This window comes from Hibiscus syriacus, unplaced genomic scaffold (assembly GCF_006381635.1).
Source record: "Hibiscus syriacus cultivar Baekdansim isolate YM2019G1 unplaced genomic scaffold, ASM638163v2 tig00010263_pilon, whole genome shotgun sequence".
Lineage (NCBI taxonomy): Eukaryota > Viridiplantae > Streptophyta > Magnoliopsida > Malvales > Malvaceae > Hibiscus > Hibiscus syriacus.
Genome location: NW_024062210.1, coordinates 265991 through 282256, shown reverse-complemented (window position 1 = coordinate 282256; position 16266 = coordinate 265991).

Below are 16266 nucleotides of genomic sequence, written 5' to 3'. Positions count from 1 at the left end.
CATTAGCCACCTACATCTTTAATATTCTCCCTGCTTTTTCCTTCTTCTTGGTCAAACGAGAACACTTGCACTTTGGGTCAAAATTGCTCAAACGAAGTTTTGGACAATGGTTTAGTAAACCCATCTGCAACTTGGTGACTAACTGGAACATAATTGATGAGCACTTGCTTAGCAACCACTTTTTCTCTCACAAAGTGCATGTCAAGATCCACGTGTTTAGCCTTTGCATGGTACACTTGATTGTTACTCATAGCAACAACACCACTATTATTACACCAAACAACAGGCACCCTAACTGTGCAATCCCCATATTCGAAAGAAGTGAACTTACCCAAGTCACCTCAGCTGCTGCATTAGCTACATTGCGATACTCCACCTCCATGGTGGATCTTGTGTAACATCCCAAACTACAGGTTAGTGACTAAATTGAAAATTTTCATAATTTGGTGATTAAAGTGGAAAAGTTGAATAGTTTAGTGACTTATTTGAAATTATTTCCTAAAGGGTTGTTAATAATTATTGAAGAAATTAAAGGGCAAAATGGTCATTTGATATGAAAGATTTTTGTTTTCCTTCCTCCACGTGAAAGCTCAAGCAAAAGGTAAGATTTCTTTGCTGTTGATTATTAGCTGAAATTTAAGTTGGGTTTTGATCGTTAGATGATAATTAAGCTTAAGGAAAGCTTAATTTGTCTTAAAATCAAAACATGAAGAAGTTATGAAAGATTAAAGAGAATGGGTTTTTAAGTGAATTTCCAGAAAAGAGTTGATAAGTTGAATTTGAAACTAAATTTGACTTGTCATCAACTTAATTAAGAGATATGAAGTGATAGAATTGGATTTAGAGCATCTTGAAAATTTGGTATGATTATTGATTTTCATATGAAAGATGGAATTTTGAGGTTAATGATGTATTGAATGAGTAGAAATTAGTTTAAGTATATGTACTTGAGTTAAGAATAGAAAAGGGAATGAAACATGAAGAATTTAAACTGAAAAGAATAAATTTTCGGGCTTAAAATATAATTTCTGGGCAAGGTGTATCAATACACATTCAATATGTATCGATACCCTCTTAAATGAAGAAATATCGATACACTTTAAAGGGAAAACGGAAATTGATCTTTTCCTTTAGTTTAGAAAATGGAAGATTAGAGTATATCAATTTAAATATTGATATGGATATATGTATTGTTATGTAGATATATAACGTAATCCCGATACAGAACAATTTAAGAATTAGGATCGAATCAAAGCAAGCAAGGCTAAGGTGAGTGCATATGCATAGCATGATTATATTAGTATATTCAGTTCTAGACTTGTGATAAGTTTAGATTTAATACTTTGATATATGATTCATTTCATATTATGAAACATGATATGAATTCATACCATATACATTATGTGACATGAATATGCAGGAAAAGTTATATGAGCTATATGATAAAGGTATGGAACTGATATGTCTATGAGATACACTAGATGATTCTTATGTGTGTATGAATACATGGAAACGGGTATATGTTATTATATGTGACATGATTTACATGCTTACATGTATATGTGATATGAGATTATGTGACAATAAGTTATATGATGTGAATGCTATAATAAGAAGCTATGTGATAAGAAGATATGAGTTTATGTGATATAAAAGTGTATATGTGAAATGTCATGATAGGTGATAAAAACCGTGAGCCTATATGAATATGTGATATATGTGATGTATGGGAAACATATGAGAACAAGAAATGACAATGATTTACATGTCACATGAACACAAGAGAAGTGTTGTAAGGTAAATGACATGATTATGAAATCCTATGGAAAGTGAAATGTGCATGTAAATATGTGAAATGATATGAAAAAGAATGCCCATATTATATGATATAAGAGCTATGGGTATCGTTGGCATGCTAAGAGTTGAGGTATTACCTATGTCTTTCGGGATATATGGACAGTATTACCTATGTCTTTTGGGACATATGGACAATATTACATATGTCTTTCGGGACATATGGACAGTATTACCTATGTTCTTCGGGACATATTGACAGTATTACCTATGTTCTTCGGGACATATTGACATATTACCTATGTTCTTCGGGACATATGGACAAATTATTATACGAGCTGTGGTGACAGCATATGTGTGCACAACCTCAAAGTACTCACATACCTTAAGTTCTCAATAGTATACGTGGGCTTTAAAGATAATAAATGACTTGATATGATACTATGTGTGCTCTGTTGTGAAATGACAATGATGCTCGATAGTGAGTATAGAAAGGTTAGTATATGCTTACATGATAAAAAGAGAATTAGTGATAATAATATAAGTATTGATAAGTATGTTAATGATATATGTATACGTGTGTATTGGTTGTATGAATTGTTTATAATTATAGAAATTCTTTATTATATGTTTTATATGCCTCTCTAAGTCAACGACTTAGCGTGTGATTGTTTCACGCGTAGGTTTCGAGAAGAGGAAGATTGATAAAAGTTATGCAAAATAGGTCAGTTCCTCTTTTCCAAAGATCAGATCAAAGAAGAATTTAATAGTATGTATTTCACCGTATAGTACTGTTCATAAATACGTTTTTGCCTTAAAATTTTATAACGAACATAATAATAATAATATATTATTATATTTTCTTAATATAAGTTCAAATGTTTTGTTATTTTGCAAGAAAATTATTTTAAAAAGTCAATGTGATATCTCAGACTCGTATCTAGATTGGGTACGGGTTGGGGTGTTACATCTTGAAACTGACTTTTGTTTCTTAGAAGTACATGACACAAGGTTATCTCCCACAAATACACAATGTCCAGAAATTGACTTTCTATCATCAAGGTTACCACCCCAATATGTATCAACAAACACTACCACCTTCACATCCATCCATAGGGAGATAACACCAGGCCATAATCAAGTGTGCCTACAAGATAACGGAGTATTCGTTTAACAGCAAGAAGATGACCCTGATGTGGTACATACATGTACTAGGCTACTTTATTCACACTGAATATGATATTCGATCGAGAATGGCATGCATACAACAATGCTTCAACAAGGCTACGATACTCCCAATCATCACACAACAGTTCACCAACATCCTTCTATAACTTGGCCAGAATCACAGGCGTTACCAGAGGGCCGACTTCATCTATATTTTCTTTCATCATCAGCTCAAGAATGAATTTACGTTGACTCAGCACTAGAGATCCACCACGCCTTTTGACTTCAATACCAATGAAATATCCAAGTTCTCCGAGGTCTTTCAACGAAAATGCAACACCCAACCTTCGAACCACATCATCAATCTCAGTATCTGAAGCACCGATAATAATATCATCAACATATATGTATAAACACCATCGTTATCTCGAATAAACAACGATGTATCATCCCTAGATTCTGTAAACCCTAACTGAAACAGACATTATTTTAACCGAGCATGACGATTTTAAGGCGTTTGACGAAGGACATACAAAGCCTTCTTCAGTTTACACACAAGCTGACAATCATCCTCAACATATTGCTCGAACCCTGGTGGTTGCTGCATGTACAGTCCTCATGCAGCTTTCTATTTAAAAAAGTGTTGTTAATATCGACCTGACACAGCTGTTACTACCTCGCCACAGCCAGAGACAAGACAACATAAAGTGCAGTAAACTTAACCATTGGACTAGAAGTACCGGTGAAATCCTGTCCTGGTACTTGAGAGTGCCATTTAGCATCTAATCGAGCCTTGTATCGATGAACTAAACCATCTGGATTAGTTTTCAGTTTGAAAAGCCACTTACAACCTACAACCGATCGCCCAAGAGGTAACTTCATCACAGTCTACGTACCATTATACTGCAAAGCATCAAATTAAGTATAAACTGTTGCTTTCCAATTTGGGGACTTCAACGCATTATACACATTAGCTGGTTTAACAATATTAAAGATCATTACATACGCTTTAGGCCTGAAAATGCCATAGTTTCTCCTCGTAAGCATAGGATGAGTATTCACAGCATGTGCAGTAGATATTGGATGCTCTTGCACATTCACGGTAGTGCCACCAGCTTGTACGTCTGTCTGGTTATGAGGAGACTGTACCTCACCAGAACCAACTGCATGCATATGCTCGTCAGTCACTTCTATTGATTCATGCCCTGACTTAGGAATCAAAGTCGAGGCATCTACAGACTTTACATGCAATGATTCAATCTGCACAAAACCTTACAGGCCACCACTAGACCCAACTGCATCCAGGTTATCCACTGAGAAAGCACGCTAACCAGTCACTGCACGTAGCCGCTAGATATCAGCCATAACCTCTAGATTAACTGGCTCTACTGTAGAGGTACCTGCCACACTTTCTACAGGAGTTTTATTAGCTAAACCTGTAAACAAAAAAATAGACTCGTCAAAAACCATATTGCGAGACACATAAATCATCCCACTCGAAGCAAGATAAATGTATCATTTGTGTTGGGGACTATAACCCAAGAACGTGCACACTTGAGATTAAAACTCAAGCTTATGAGTTTGAAATGGCCTTAAATGAGGAAAACATTTGCACTCAAACACTTTCATTACAACATAATCTGGTTTCTTCCCAAGTAGCCTCTCACATGGTGATACACCATACAACACTTTTGTTGGTAACCTATTAATAGTATAAACATCAGTCATGGCTACATAGAACCAATATTGCACAGACATAGAGGCTTGAGCTAGAAGAACTAAAGCAAGTTCAATGACATGTTTGTGCTTCCTCTCCATAACACCATTCTGCTCAGAGGTGTGAGGGCAGGTAAGTCGATGGGTAATCCCGTCCTTTAGTAAAACCAGAGACAAACTCATGTATTCTCTACCCCAATCACTTTGAACTACTTTAATAGAAACCCTAAACTTAGTCAAAGTCATTTTCTAAAATAACCTAAACACCGAAACAACTTGAGACTTGTTTTGTAGAAAATAAATCCAAGTATGTCTAAAATTTGCATCAACAAACGTTAAGTAGTATTTAAACCCTTTGGAAGCAACATGGGCAGGACCCCAGAGGTCAGTGAACACTAACTCAAACGGAGCATGATAAATAGAAATAGAAGACATAAATGACAACTTATGAATTTTGCCAATGTAGCATGCATCATATTTTGCACTAATATTTGAAGGAATCGTTACATCAATGGCCTTACAGACCCTTACTATAGTTTTATAACAGGAATGACCTAACATTTTATTCCATACATCATACAGGCTTGAGCTATGAACATCAGTAAGATTAACTTCTACTTTATTATAAACACCTGACATATTGAATTCTCAAAACATATACAGACTGTAATTACCATTTTTATCATACCAGTACAGCAACACCATCCTCTATTATTGTTGCCACCACAAATTGCACCATGTTGCCCATGCCGTACTCCACAGCAACCCCACGCCGCCACCACCATGCCTCACCTATGTTCAGCATGTCACTAAATAAATCTACAATTTATGGATGTAATGGGTTATAAAACCCAAAAAAATTAGAAAAAAGGAATGCCCCCCGATTGTCTCCCATGTTTCTTTCTTTTCCCAATTTATTTTTGTCTTTTTATTTTTGCCCTTTCTTTTTCAGTACTTTAATTTTAATTTCCACTATTATGACAATGTATAAGCGATTACGTACCAATTTTTGGGCATTGTGGGGGTGCTAACCCTTCCCCACACGTAATCGACTCCCGAATCTAAAATGAATCTTTGACAAACACAGACCAATTTTCTGTCTTAAAAATGTTTTTTCTTAAAATTGTTTAAAATACGTTTTTAGGTGTTCGACCTACCTAACACAAAGGTTGATGGCAACTCCAAATCAATTTAATCAAAATAAACACAAAAATTAATTTTTCTCAAATAAGTCGTAAATTCGAGGTCCTCATCAAAAAATTATTCGTTCGTCAAAAAAGATGTTACGACACAGACCATCTTTAACCTTCCCTGTAAGCAGAATGTCACTCGTAGAGCTATCACGAACATAACACTCATACGTGTGAAATTCAACGTAAACTACATTGTCCCTAGCACACTTTAAAACAAAAAGCAAGTTTTTTGTTACTCCAGGCACATGCAAAAGATCATTCAAAAATAAACTTTTAACGAAACACCATTATCCACAACTAGATTACCTGGACCAAAATACTCAACCCGTTGAGTTACGTTTCTAGACTCAGGTGTGACATGATGCGTTGCACCTGAATATATCACCAATTGATTGGAATCAGATGCAATCGCTGTATGAGCTAAAGGTAATCCGTCCGACTGAGCCATCCCACGTTTCTTAGCATGACAACAATTACAACTAGAGTTTTCCACAACCGTAAAGTAAGCATTAGTTGAATTTTGCTTATACCGGAACTGTCCAGTATTATCATCAATGCTCGTGAACATCTCATCAAACCTATGTCAATATCTATTGACCATATGCCCAACCTTTCCACAGAGCTGACACTGGACACGCGGCCTCCCTTGACTGCATCCTCCAAAGCAACCACTAGAATAAGAACGATCATGCGAATTACAACTTCCACCATCAGTATCGCCCATAGTACCACGAGCAATATGAGCACTTGCGATAACATTCTCCTCTTGGGAAGCAAACCCAACAAGTTACGTTTCAGCATCAACCAACATAATATAGATCTTATCTAAGGGAAGTGAATCACCACTGGACATTATGGCTGCCATGAACGGTTGATAATCCCTTAGAAGTCCTTAACTCAAGTAAAGAACACCCTCATGCTATCATCTCCCTTCTTAAAGGACTGCAATTTATAATGTAAATTCATAACAGAAGTATTGGATCAGTTAGCAAAAAATTGAAGAACCATACTCCAAATAGTAGCATCTATTTCTGCACCAACAAATTGAGTAAACAAGTTAGCACTAATGGTAGATAGTAGCTAGGAGTCCACAACACTATCCTGAGAGACAAAGTCCTCATACGCCTCATTAGGGTCCAAGATACCACTATCATCAGCAATCATCTCAGGCGAGAACTGTATCATATCGATAAGCAGTCGTTCGAGGCGATGACTCCTCACAGTAAAGAGTACTTGTTGTTTGCATAACAAGAAGTTCATCTCGTCAAGAACCATATTTACCTTTTTATTTGTGAAGATCTTGGCACTTCTTGAAGAAACCTCCTACTGAACTCCACAGTAATTGAACGAAAGCACCAACAGGTAAACAACCCTCAGTTATGCAATAAAGAAACCTCCAAGATGTTTGCTGAATGATACCATGTAGAGAAACACATAAAAGCGATAGTGAAAATATATTCCTTTTTACTCATTTTTTCAACAATACACTGACATGCTTATATAGCTATACTGTAACTGCCTACAAGTCTAGCTATCAAGTCTAACAGTTTTAACAACAACTTTAATAAATTTTTAACTGCACAGCAGTAGTACGTTAACCACCTACATCTCTAATATAAATGGATATAAATAAAAATATTATGTTTGTTTAATAAATAAACAAACACGAACAAATGTGTGTTTAGTTTGTTTATGTTTGGCAACAAATTTATTGTTTGTTTCGTATATGAGTTTGCTTATTGATTCATTTATTTATTAATGATATTTTCTTATAAAATATTAAAATAATATTTTTTCTTCTATTTTTATTTGAATTTCAATTCATTAATCTACATGTACATATCTACACCAGCGTAAGTATATGCTTATTTCTATGTACCAGGATAGTGAGAGAAGTACAAACTTATATCAATGTAAGTATGCGTGTATTTATAGGTACCAGATTTATACCAATGTCAATATGTATCTAGAAATAAACACATACTTATACATATGTAAGTATGTATATCTCCTGCAATTCTTTTTAGTATTTATTTTGATTAGCAATCCTTTCAAATTTTAAATTATATATATATATTTTTTTAAAAATGATGCTTTTATCGTATGATTATCTTTGCGAGGTGATTTTATATTTTAACTAGTGATACTTTTATAACCTTATTTTCTTTAATAAATATTTTTATGTAACATCGGTGAATATAATAATAATAATAAGAGATTTTCGGTATGATGAATGTTGGTGGTATCGAAATGATATTTTAAAATTTTTATTATTAAATTTTTTATAAAAAATAATTTTTAAAATGATAGGGTTAATTTCTTTTTAATAATGATATTTTTTTTATAAATTTTATAATTGTATCAAGCTTTTTTAATACTAATGATTATAAGTGCATGATTTGATAATAGTGATGTTTTGTATGTATCATATAGGTGAAAAGTAAGTACATTCTAGTATGAAATGATCCATAACACTATAAGATATATATATGTGTGTTGATTTCATATTACATGATTTATGTTAATTTGATATGTTAAATTGCAAGAAATATTGACAGCAGGAAGTAATGCATGAATAAGACGATTTCATGATTTACTTAGATTATGAAGATATATATAAGCCTTGTATGAAGTATCTATGTGATACTCGGATATGGTTTATGATGATTATACATTAATAATCTTAATTGTATTGTATTAAGATAATTTGATTTGGTATGTTGATCCACGTAATTGTTTGTATGTTGGTTAAACAAATGCTTTTTGGATGTATTTTAGTGTATAGTTTCATGTTTTGATATTAATTAGTGACTATGGGGCTGGATAAGGGTTGATTGGGGTCCTAAAATTGACAATTTTAATGATTCAGAGTATAGTTTTTGAACCCCTAAGCATGGTTTCAAAATCTTTTTAATAAAATGGTCTAAGATTTGAATCCCCTTTTAGTTTAGAAACCTCTTAAATTAGTAAATTTAATATAATTTTGTCAATTGAAGTGTGATTCAGTCATTGATTTTTAATCGAAAATATTATGAAGAATGCAATATTTTCAGACTTACAATCGAAAATATTATAAAGAATGTAATATTTTCGATTGTAATCAAAATATATTATTTTGTCCAACCTAAAAAATTATACTCTTAATAAGATTTTTTTATTATATCTGATTTCTGTCATTTTTTAATCTTAGATTAAGAAGTTGTATTTTAGAATTTGTTAAAAAAAAAGTAGGTGTAGTGAAGAAGGAAGATTCAAAACGGAAGAGTCAACTAAAAAAGTTATAAAATTCAACCATGATGATATCAATGGCTACGAGTAGACAGTCATAGGGTCCTTGCAAATGGCAAACCCTACCCATTTGTTGTTGAATTTGTTTGAATGAAGTACACCTACAGACCATAGAAAGTTGGTGGAGAACATGAACAAAGTTAAAATCAAACTCTAAAGAAATAAAATCCCATTATAGTTTGTGAACCATTCAAGGTAAACGCTGAACTGCTTTTGGGATTGCTACCAAAACTTGATCTGTCAACGACCTTTTAGAAGTTGGTAGTTGCTGGAAAATGAAGAAACTTTCTTATTTCTCCCCCTACTTTCCTTCCTATGCTCAAGAAATACAATGTCTTGAGAAAACAAACACGGCATAGAATTTTCGTCAATGATTACTTTAGCTTCTCTTTGTTTCATATAAACTATTTTCTACCAATACTCAAGTTGTAGTCATAATCTTATTTCTGGATTAATTACACTCAACATTTTAATTGAATATTTAAAAGCATTAATATCATTTTGGTTGGATTTTCTCGTTAAACTGATTTTTAAGATAAATATGTAGACACAAATCTCACGTAAAACATATTTTAGAGGGGAGGGAAAGGGGGTATTTTAGAGGAAGAAAGGAGAGTGCTCCTAGTATTTTAGAACTCATGGTCTAGAAGAATGAGAAAACGAAGATGAGCAGTTTGACCTATTGACCAAATGTGTTTACTCAATGTAAAACATATTTAAAATATAAATATCAAATTTAAACACGTGTAATATAATTATATTAAACATTTTGAGTTTAACACATTAAAAAATTGAGTGTTATTAAAAATTATCATGTTCAATCTTCTTATTTTTGTCTCTCAAATCAAGAGATTTGTAAATCCTAATACATATACATATAAATAATCTAATGGGATCAAAAATTTCTTAAAGCATTTGGAACATTTCTGAGATGCTTTTCTTGTTGTGTAACTTTTTTTTCAGTTTGTGAGTTTAATAACATACTCATAATTTTAATATGTTATATTCAAATTATCTATGCAAAAAGATAAATTGAGTAAAATTTAATTCACATATTTTGAATATGTTCTATATCATGACCGAGTAAACATTTAACATTCAAACTAACAATTATGTTAATGGAAGGACCTAATTGATATAATAGTGGCATGTTAAGTGTTCAATTAGAATATTTTAAAGTTTAAATATTGATTTAAATTTTAAGACATAATTTAAGCATATTTTAGAAAAATTAACTCTTTTTATCATTAATGATCTAGTGGTAAAAGAGAATGTTATGGTGTCTACAGAGTTTGTGTATTTTCAATAGGCTAACAAAATTCTCAACTAACACTGTCCCTTATTATCACACTTATTGTAACACGCTTGAAAAGTATAAAGAGAAAAGTAGAAATCCATTAATCGGTTGAGTGGTTAAAGATATTATTTATGTTGTTTCACTTTATACTTGTTCAAATCTTAACATTCAATATATCCAAAGAAAGGCTGTACCACTGCTACACAAAAAAGAACTTGAGCATCCATACAAGAAACGGATCACTCAGGAACACACCAAACTAAACATAGTTGCTTATTAACAGGCTCATCTCTACCATATTATATAATTCTAACAATATCACACATAGAACAAACGCATCTTCACGCAGCATTACCAAAAACCATACGGTTCCTCTCTATTAAGTTTTATGTTGGCTAGCATGTTAAGGATCCAAATCTGTGTATAGAAAGCATTAACTAAGATAATTTGGGTTGCTATTAAGTCATCCATAGGATATATTGGTAAAGAACGATACCTCAAAATTCGTTTGCTTCATCTTCACCAAAATAACGATAAAATCAAATATAATCTCAAAGTATTAGTAGTAGAATAAATGAGATCCAAAAATGTTATCAAAGTAATATTAATATTAAAAAATTATCACTCAGAATAGATCGTCTCGTCAGCATTATGAATCACCTCATCAATAATGTGAATTATCAAATCAGTATCGTAACGGTCAATGACAGAAACTGTTGGTTAAAATGTCACATTTGATTTTTTTTTCTAAGCCCGAGTGTCACATTGAGTGCAAAATTATTTCGAGGGTTATGTTAATTTTTATATAAAAAAGTTTAAAGATCTAAGATACCGTTAACCAAAGAAATTATTTGAAAATTGTGTATCAAATTTGAATGAAACCATTGACGAAAAAGAAAACATAATCGAAGAGTTGGGTTGGACTTTTGGTTGGCTCATTAAACAAAAGCCCAATATACTTTTCTTCTAGATTCCAAAATTCTAGCCCATAATTTATTACTTTAAATTATTAGATGATTTTACTAATTCAATTCCTATTTTTATTGCATTTTCTGTAAAGTTAGGGATCTGACAAAACATATATTTATATTATTTTAAAAAATGAATATTAAAAATATACATAAATTTTGATTAAATATATAATAAGGTATATTGATTTTAATTTGGTGTAATCATATACTTTGATTATACTTTTTATTCAATTATATTTATGTAATTTAAATTCTAATTCAATTACACAAATATATCTATTTATTTTTATACCGGTATAGATAAGTATTTGCACACATAATTTTTTTTCCATAATTCTGGGGTGAATATAAGGAAAAATTTATTCAAAGACTTTCAATTATTTAACAGTGAATGCTTATATCTCTACATACTCGATGTTTGAACCTGAGACCTCAAGTGGTGGTAATATTAATTTAGATATTTTTTGTAAATAGAATGAACTTCAACGTCATGTATAGTAAAACATCAAGATTTATATACAATATTACACAATATCTCTAACCATTAAAATCGCTTGATTCGTGTACACATATAATATTTAAATGTAAAATGATGGTAATATTAATTTAGATAATTTTTGTAAATAGAATGAACTTCAACGTTATGTATAGTAAAAATCAAGATTTATATATAATATTGCACAATAAACTGAAATTCTTAATATCTTTCACTTCAAAATAGAAACTGTTGAGTTAATCGATCGACGAATATGGCCAAGAGGGGGTGAATTGACAATTAAAATTTCGGTGGAAGCTTTTGCAGAAAATTGAAAGTAATTGCGCATCGATTTAGAGTGGTTCGACTTTCTCAACCAAAGTCTACGTCCACTACCTTAGCTATCCACACTAAGGATTTTCCAACAAATTCACTAATTTATTCTTTCTTTTGAGGCCAAAGGGATAACCTTACAACTCCCTCAAGAATATACCCCAATTCTTGAGAACACTATTTCTCAAAGAGAATATTACAAATTCGCAAACTTACAAGGAAAACCTCACAAGGTAGATTGTTTGCACAATTCTAGAACAAAGAAAGAACACTCAAGAATGAATACAATTGAGTACAAGTAGTGTTCTTGAAAGCAAAATGAATATTGAATGAAAAATGGGCTTGAAGTGCTCAAACAATGAGTTTGATGCTTTCTCTTGATTCTTGTTTCTTGTTGTTTCTTATTGTTGATCAATGACTTCTAAGCTTGTTTAAATACTCCTTCAATTGAATATGAACGTTGGGGATGATTAGTGGAGTCAATAGAGTCGTTTAAGTGTGAAAACAATTAATAAAACAGTTGGGAGCGTCTGGTGAATCGATGCATAAGGCTAGTGCATCGGTACACTATGTGTAAAATTCAAATATTTCTACCGTTGGACCCTTAGTGCATCGGATGCATAAAATGCATTCGATGTTTTAAAATAGCCTGAGTGCATCGATGCATGGCTTGTGCATCGATGTATTAAATGCATTCGATATTTTCATAAAAACCTGAGTGCATCGATGCATGGTATGTGCATCGATGCATAAAATGCATTCGATGCTCAATTTATTTAATGGTGCATTGATGCATGGATTGGTGCATCGGTACACTCTTTTGAAAAATTGATTTTAGGCTCGTTTTTTGTTCGAAATACTTTGTTAAAATTGTTTCAAAAAATAGTTTAAGATTAAAACACAATTTTACACATTAGTAAGGATTGAAATTGAACTTTGAAAGACTTGGAGTAATATTTTGATAGTCGAGTAATTAAATCGAATATACTTAGAAAATCATTTGTAAAATCTTAAAATTCATTTAAACTTAGTTTGTTATATCGAAACCTCAAAATGTTTTCAACAGAAACTAATTGAGAAAATTGTATATTAATTTTTTTAATAGTCTAAAGTGATTATAAGATAACAGTTGTTGGAAATTTTCTTAATAATTTTAGTGAATACAACTTTAAAATTATATTTCTGATTAGTGAGAGGGGAATAATATGTTCATAAGTTAATGTGCTTAAATAATATTTTCTTTAAATAAATGACTTATTATTAATTTGAATCAATATTTCTATTTCGCAATAGTTTAAAAATCTTCAATAGTTTATTCATTAAATAATATATTAAATAATATTTTCATGAGCGCAAATAATTCGGAACTATCATTTTTTCCGTAATAATTTTAGGTGATATCATTTGAATTTAGCATCCTACCAACCTTCTCTTTGACGGCTCATCAAAGACACAAAAAATCATCATGAATCTAGTAATAAAAAATCATCTTTAATGTTAGATAATTATATAAGTTTCAACTTTATTTAGGTAAATCCTTAAATTCATAAATATAAGAATATCACTGGGATATAACTTTTTATTTAATTTAGAATTCAATTACATCCTCAATTCGAGTTTTGGTGACACTTTATTTTTTAAAGGAAATTTTATTTTCTAAATTTATTTGAGGGGAAGAGATGTAGATATTAAAGTTGCATAGACTTTAACTTTCCAGCGACATTCTTCACTCCATGATTCTTTTGTAATATTTATTCCTTCTTAATCTCTAAGTTAAAAAAACAATAAAATTATATTATAACTCCTAAAATAAAATTTTAATTTAAACTTTTTAAAATTTATGAATTTATAATTTTAAACTATAATAAAATTATATTTTAACTTTTAATAATTCATGAAATTATATTAACTTTTCAACAAAATTTCTAATTTTATCTCGAACTCCTGTTGTTAATATAGTCAATAAGTTTAAATTAAATTATCATAAGTTTTTTCTTGAATAATTTGGAGTGATTATGAGATAATACTTAGTCAAAAATTTCTTATTCAATTAATAATACACATACTTTGCAAGTTTAAATTAAATTATCGTTAAGTTTTTTTTTTCTTTTGGATATTGCCACTTTTTTTGTAATATATACTAATTAACTTTTCACAATTAAAATATAATATATACTGAATTTTTATGTTTAATAACCTTTATATAGTTTCGATTTTTTCTCTTTCCATGTTAATATTGAGAAAAGGATTAATGATCGAGGGAGGAGAAAAAGAACATTTATATGGGTTAGTGGCACAAAGGGATCGTATACTTTACTTTTTTTAAAAATAAATTAATACATATACTTATGAAGTTTATGTATCTCCCTTAAACCATTAAAATGTGCCAAGTGGCATTTTAAGAAAAAAACCATAAAACTAAAATATTGATTTTTATTGATATATGACAGCATATGCAAGTTAAGTTTATAGAACAGTAGAGAAGAGAAGAGAAGAGAAGAGAAGAGAAGAGAAGCAATCAAAGGTGTGGGTCTGGACCAATGAAAAGTATGGAATTAATAAATACAATGAAAGTTGAGGGGTAAAATAAAATATTGTAAAAGTAGATGCGCGGAATTAAGAAAAAGCCTAAAGTAAAAGGGCAAATGAGTAAATTAATGTAAAAGATAAGGAAGGGCGTACACGGTGAGATTAGAATGGGTGAACTCATTGATGCGATTTAAGCCACAACGTCCACACGCAATCATGAGATCAGATAAACCCACAAAAAGAAAAACCTTTGCAATCAAAGATAAGAGAGAATAATCATTGTCAACAATTTCCATAATCTATTTTTATTATATTATATATATATTTTATTTTATAGATGCATTATATATTTATTTGCAACTTGGATTTTATTAAACTTGATATTTCACGAGTTGATAAATTTATATATGTTTACGATTATATTTATAGAATTTATTACTTGACATTATTGTATTTTATTCATAAAAGTTGGTTATATTGTATTTAAAATGGCCAAATCAATGTATAAGTTGGATTTTGGATTAATTCCAAACCTATCAAACTCTTTTTTTTTTATGTTTTCTTTATGGTAAATTTGACCAATGATTTATAATATTCTTTCGTGCTGATCACAACATTATGAACTTAATTGGACTGAATCATTGCCATTATTCCATCCTCCTTATTTCTTTGTGGGTTAATTGGTAAGGTGTGCTACTTTGTAGAGAGTTTTGTCAAGTCTTATATATATATATATATATATATATATATATATATATATATATATATATATATATATATATATATATATATATATATATATATATATATATATATATATATATATATATATATATAGGATTCAATTATACTTAATTTAAAACTTTTAGGTGGCGTTTGGTTCGCTGGAATATTTATGAGGGAATTGAAATCTGTGAAAGAATTGGAATCTGTAGGAATTGGAATCTGAATCTGAAACATGTTTAGTTGGTAGGAAATTGAATTGGAATCCAATTCCATATTCTGTTTGGTTCGCAGGCATGTTAGATGAATTTGATTTCAGTGATGTAAAATGACAGAATTGTCCTTCTTTGTCCTTCTTGTTTTTTTTGCTTAATTTTAGTTTGTTTTATAACTTACATGTAGCAATATATTATAAAATTTAAAAAATATTAAATTTTCATTTTATTGATTGATTATTCATTTCAATAAATTATAAAAATCATACTAACAAACATCATAAATTAAAATCATCCCAATTAGGGATGGCCATGGGTCGGGTTTTTGGTCCACCAGACCCGAGAACAAGGGAACCTCCACCCGAGACCCGACCCGAATATATGAATTAGAAACCAGACCCGACCCGAAATAATAAAAAAATTATTTTTATTCAATAAAAACAATGACTTAATTGAAAAAAATTATATATAGAGGGGTATTATTGTAATTATTCATAAATATATAAGGTAAAATTATATATATATATTTCGGGTCGGGTATTTTTCACCATAAACCTGAACTCGA